Here is a 6056-nt window from a genome sequence, read left to right as displayed (position 1 = left end):
GAATAAAACCTAGGCTTTGTCACTGAGATAGGTACTAGAACAAAGCAAGAAGAGTTATGTGGGGAGAGAGTGGGAATATGATTAGTTCAGGATTAGATGTATTTTAATATTGAGTAGTCCATGAGATATAGCAGAGGAGATAAACAGTAGGCAGTTGGATTTATAGGTCTGAAGCAGGAGAGAGATCTGTTCTAAAGATTTGGGAATAATAAACAAAAAATGGTAATTGTAGTTAAGTTAGTAGATGAGATGATCCAGGGAAAGTATAGTGAGGTAAGAGGGCTGAAAAGAACCCAGAGGCACACCAACATACTTAACTGCATAGCAGAGGAAAGGGGATCCCACTGAGAAGGGATGACAAGAAGAGGGCATAAAGCCCAGAAGTACAAGGCTTTCAAAGGAACCAGAAGACAAGTCTGAAATGGCCCTTGGATTTGGCAAAAAGACATTGACATGGGGAGCAACCATATATATATATATTTTTTAATTTAATTATTTATCTTTGGCTGTACTGGGTCTTCGTTTCTGTGCGAGGGCTTTCTCTAGTTGTGGCGAGCGGGGGCCACTCTTCATCGCGGTGCGTGGGCCTCTCACTATCACGGCCTCTCGTTGTGGAGCACAAGCTGCAGAGGCGCAGGCTCAGTAGTTGTGGCTCACAGGCCCAGTTGCTCCGCGGCATATGGGATCTTCCCAGACCAGGGCTCGAACCCGTGTCCCCTGCATTGGCAGGCAGACTCTCAATCACTGCGCCACCAGGGAAGCCCCGGGAGCAACCATATTAATAGAGTATTGAGAGTAGAAGCTATTTAACTGTGGCTTAAGCAGGAAATGGGAGATAAAGCAGTAGGGACAACAAACATGAACACGTCTTCTAGAAATTTGGCTGTGAATTCAAGGGAAGAATAAGCTAAAGCTGGACGTAGAAGAAAGGATATGAAATTGCAGTGAGAATTTTGTGTTGGTGAGGTGGAGAGATGAGGGAAATCGGAGCATGGTGAAATACTAATATGGGAGGGAGCCAGAAAGGAGGCAGGAGGAGACAGAATGAATGTATGATGGAGCAAAATCCCTATGAGGACCCAGACAGATGAGCTCAAGCACACTCTGGAGATTTTAGCCTTAGATGGTAGAAGCACATCTCTAACATTTTGTCAGAGGAAAGTATGATTATCATGTAGGTGTTTGCAGGTATTAAGGTAAAAAGTTGAGGGAGTGCCTGCCTGATGTCTTCTGGTTTTTTTTTTCCCTGTGGTATTTTTGCATGGTCATCCACTGAAGGTGAAGAGGGAAGTAGTACGCTAGGAGATTTGAGGAGAGTGGAGAAATGCTCAGGTATTGACTACAGAACATGATGAAGAACTCCTCAGGCAAACTAGGGGTCACAGCTGAGGTGAGAGACTGAATTTGTAGTGGCATTAGAGTGATTATGTGATTTCCTATGACAACCCTCAGCATCGAGTTGTAGGAGTGGAGATGGGAGACAGTTGATTGAGGATTGGGGTTTTGCTCTGTAAGATGAAAGGATGACAAGGTGAAGATGTTAAGGACTCAGCAAAAGTGATTAGAGTAATGGTCCAAGGAATCTAGACTGCTTAGGGATTGAAGTGGAGATGGGGTTGATAGCAGGGAGGACGTAGAAGGGGCATGGGAGTGAAGGTCAGTGAGGGCTGACTGAATTTGAGATTTCAAAAGTGGAGCACTTGAGGAGAAGACAATTGCAGAGTATGGTGGTAGGCCTGTTGGGGGCAAAGGTTATTTCAGTTGAGGTGGTCAAAGAACTGAGAAGCCAGTGTTATGTGGATGGTTTTCATGGACGGTGAAGTCCTCTCGAATGAAGACAAACAAGGACTGAGGAGGGAGAGGAAGACTAACCCAGGTGCCAAAATACCAGGAAGTGGTGGAGGTTGGTAAATTACCTGAATTAGCAGGGGGGAAAGGTGAGATTACCACAGATTTTCAAAGGGACCAGGGCGTTTATGTGAAAGTCAAGGAGTAATAATCAGGAAGCTTTGGGGAAGAGAGGAGGACACCAGTGTATATCGAATGTGAGGGAATAAGCAACATATGTATGAGAAAGCTATATGGGAGTATTTTCCAGTAAGAGCCAGATTTTAGTTAAACCAAGGAGGGAAGAAGGACTCTCAGTGCTGGATTGAGAAAGGGGGAAGTTTTGATTATAGGCAGTGGGATTCCAGATAGCTATGACTGGGAGGAGGGGATCTCAGTTGCCTCTGCATCTGAGTAAATGTGAGCTCTGTATTTATACCCAAGATGGAATAGGGGCTCCATTCCTACTGAGGTGCTTGGTTCACCAGCACCTACTGCAGGTGCTGTGTTCCTACGAGGTGCCAGGCACTATGTTTGGGATATAAAGGTGAATAAGGAGTTCTCAGTCTCTGCCCTTGAGAGCTCAGAATCTAGTGAAATAGATGGACACATAAACCTAGGTCCATGTCAGTGACTAAGTGTGATGATTTGAGAGTTCTGAACAAGGAAGCCTAGCTCACCCCAGGAATGCAGGTGGGAGTTCAGAGAAAGCTTTTGGGCCATGATGACTGAATGTGAATTAAGTGAGGTAAAAGAGACAGAAGTGGGAACATGCATCCAGGCAAAGGCACAGAATAGTTAATAAAACACAGCCTATGTATGGTGAACTGTAAGTAGCTCTTGTTGCCAGGATCTTAACTATGAGGAAAGCAGTGGTGAGAACACGACAAGTGTCATATCTTGTGTGTGTTTTTTTTTAAGTGTCATATCTTGAAAGGCTTCATAGGCCTTGTTTTGGACAGCCACAGAAGGGTTTCAGGGAGGAGAGTGAAAAAGATAAGCATGTAGGCAAATGCCAGCAAGGGGGAGGATGGATTTAAGGGGTCCTCCTGCTAAAGGCTGGCTTCCCTATTAGCAAGGAAAGGGGGACAGATCCTAAGAAGATAAAATACCTTTCCATGTCTCCTGAAAGAAGGAGGGGGCAGGGCAAATTCCTCACCAAATTCTCAGCTTTGGACTGCATTCAGCCACTTATATTTACTCTGCTCCTTCTTCACAGAGCCCAGCAACTTCATGGCTCCACCTTTTGGCTATTCAGAGCCTTCTGTTTAGTACTCTGTACCCTAATGTTGTGGTCCCTTAATATCTACTTGAACTTGAATCTATTACCCTGATCTTCAGCTTTTGAATTTGTAAATAATATGTTTTATTCCCTTCAGCATTATAAATCTGAATAATAAATTCACATTTAGGTGTGAATGTCTGAGAGCCTTCTCTCACATTATTTTTGTTTTGTATAATTTGGGAGTAGTGCTTAATAGTCATTTTTAAAAAACTATATTCCTTTTCTTTTTAACAATTTTTAAAATTTTTATTTATTTGTTTTTGGCTGCGTTGGGTCTTTGTTGCTGAGCGCGGGCTTTCTCTAGTTATGGCGAGCGAGGGCTACTCTTCGTTGTGGTGTGCGGGCTTCTCATTGCAGTGGCTTCTCTTGTTGCGGAGCACGGGCTCTAGGCGCGCAGGCTTCAGTAGTTGTGGCTGACGGGCTCTAGAGCGCAGGCTCAGTAATTGTGGCGCATGGGCTTAGTTGCTCCGCGGCATGTCGGATCTTCCAGGACCAGGGATCGAACCCATGTCCCCTGCATTGGCAGGCGGATTCTTAACCACTGCGCCACTGGGGAAGTCCCAAAACTATACTCCTTTTAAAAAATATTATAATAGTAATATATGTCCATTGTTGAAAATTTGAAAAAATAGAGAAGCAAATGGAAGAAAATTAAAACCACCTATAATACCTCTCTCAGAGATAATTACTGCTAACATTTTGTGGTGTAGACTTTTGAATTCACTGTGTGTGTATACAAACTTTTTGAAATAGAAATTCTCCCAATTTTATGAAAACATATTACATCATCTACATCAGAGGAAACTGGTCTGGCAGAATCAATATTCAAGAAGTACTTCCCGTTTCCTATCAAATGGATATAAGACCCATATATTCTACTTGTTACTGAATTTTGTACTGATGATTAGATTAAATACAGTAATTTGGCCACCTTTGAGCCAGAAAGGGCCTTTCGCATGTTTCCTCTTGGAATTTTGGCCTTGTGCCTATGTGCAGGTATGTTACAAAGGAATTTATATACTTTATAAGTCTTGACAAAAATTTTCCATTTAGTACCATTTTGGGCTTACCCTGTTGCTGAACATCTGTTGGTAATAAAAATGTCCCCGGGGCTTCCCTGGTGGCGCAGTGGTTGAGAGTCGGTCTGCCTATGCAGGGGACACGGGTTCGTGCCCCGGTACGGGAGGATACCACATGCCGCGGAGCGGCTGGGCCCGTGAGCCGTGGCCACTGAGCCTGCGCGTCCGGAGCCTGTGCTCCACAACGGGAGAGGCCACAACAGTGAGAGGCCCGCGTACTGCAAAAAAAAAAAAAAAAGAAAAAAAAATGTCCATGTACTGTGTACAGCCATATCATATACTGCAGTATCACATAATTTTGTGGTTTATTAACCAGACTGCAGGTTCCTAACTGCTTTCCTGCCTGGGCATACAACTAAAATTTATTTCAAAGGGTTTCTTCCTTATCCCACTACTGGTGGTAGGCTAGTGTGTGTCAGGCACTGTCCAAAATCTTAAGGATACAAAGAGAAATCAAAGCTCCTGGCTCAAGGATATCAGAGTGTAAGTGAAAGCATTGTTGTATATTTACATAAATTTATCTGCTAAAAAATTGACACTGTGAAACAATAATTTGTGAAATATGAAAAATTTCCTTTAAACTGTCAGATTAAAAAATGTGCAGCAAAAACTAATCTTATGAAATACAGAAATAGAACTTCCAGCATTTTCCTTTGTCATAAAATGATTACATTTTGAATTGTCTTTCTAAAAGCCTTGAGGTACCTATGAGGTTTTTTTTCCCCATGGTTTTATTTTATTTTTTTATTGAAGTATAGTTGATTTACAGTGTTGTGTTAGTTTAGGTTAGTGATTCAGTTATACATCTCTATGTATTTTTTTTCAGATTATTTTCTCTTATAGGTTATGACAAAGTATTGAGTATGGTTCCCCCTATGAGTTTTAATAGCTCTTATTTATTGTGCTCTGAGTGCCAGGCAATGCTAAACCTTTTTCATTCATTATCTTACTTAATTTTGTCAACTGATGAAATAGGTTTTCTTATCCCCATTATGCATGAGAAACTCAGGTTCAGGTTAAGAAATACACACATTTGTCATGTGTCCAAAATCACAGAGGAAATGGTGCAGGTTTTCAAAGCCAGGCAAGATTTCAACCCATTTTTAAAAACGATTTTGTAATGCACTGGCTCCCAATTCTTTGCCTCACTTGTTCTTCACAGAAAGTTTAGCAATATTGTCACACATCATTCAACGAACCACTTTCCCTCAACCGCTTGAATTAGTACATGTCCAAATTCTTCAAGACTAAGAGCCCCTGTATTTTCTAATAGAGGTCTACGTGGTTTGGGGATCCTTTCTACAGGTCCCAAGGCCGGCTTAGGTGCCTCTCCGTGCCTTCAAAACAACTGACATTCATCCGTCTCCCACAAGCCCATAAAGCTTATTGAAGACAGGCTTCTGTGCTGAATCCTAACCTTGTTTCTCACACCTGACACGGTGAATGCTCAGGAGATGTGTGTTGAGTGCACACATAAACGAATGACCAGACCCGCCCGACCTCTAGTTCTTATCCAGGTTTATGAGCCTGGGTGTCTCCTTTCAAGTGTCGACGTCTTCACAAGATGATCAAGAATATACATCTAGCGAGTCTGCGCGTGAAAGGACCTTACAAAAGAGAGCAATCTAATATAAAGCACTGAAGGGGCGCTATTCAAAAGCAACTAGAAAGCTTCATTTATCAGGCCGGGGCTGGCGAGAATCTGGGCAGGGTGTGAACGAGAATAAAGCCAGCCTCTGGGTTTCCTACCCTTCTGTAGGTGCCTTTTAGTCCAGGCGCCTTACTCGGCTAATTCAGTGAGTCCAGCCACCTAGAGTGGCAGCTGCTCTGGAACTACCACGTGCGCCCCAGCCTCTCGGCAGTTT

This window comes from Stenella coeruleoalba (genome assembly GCF_951394435.1).
Source record: "Stenella coeruleoalba genome assembly, chromosome: 16".
NCBI lineage: Eukaryota > Metazoa > Chordata > Mammalia > Artiodactyla > Delphinidae > Stenella > Stenella coeruleoalba.
Note: the sequence above shows the minus strand (reverse complement) of the source record.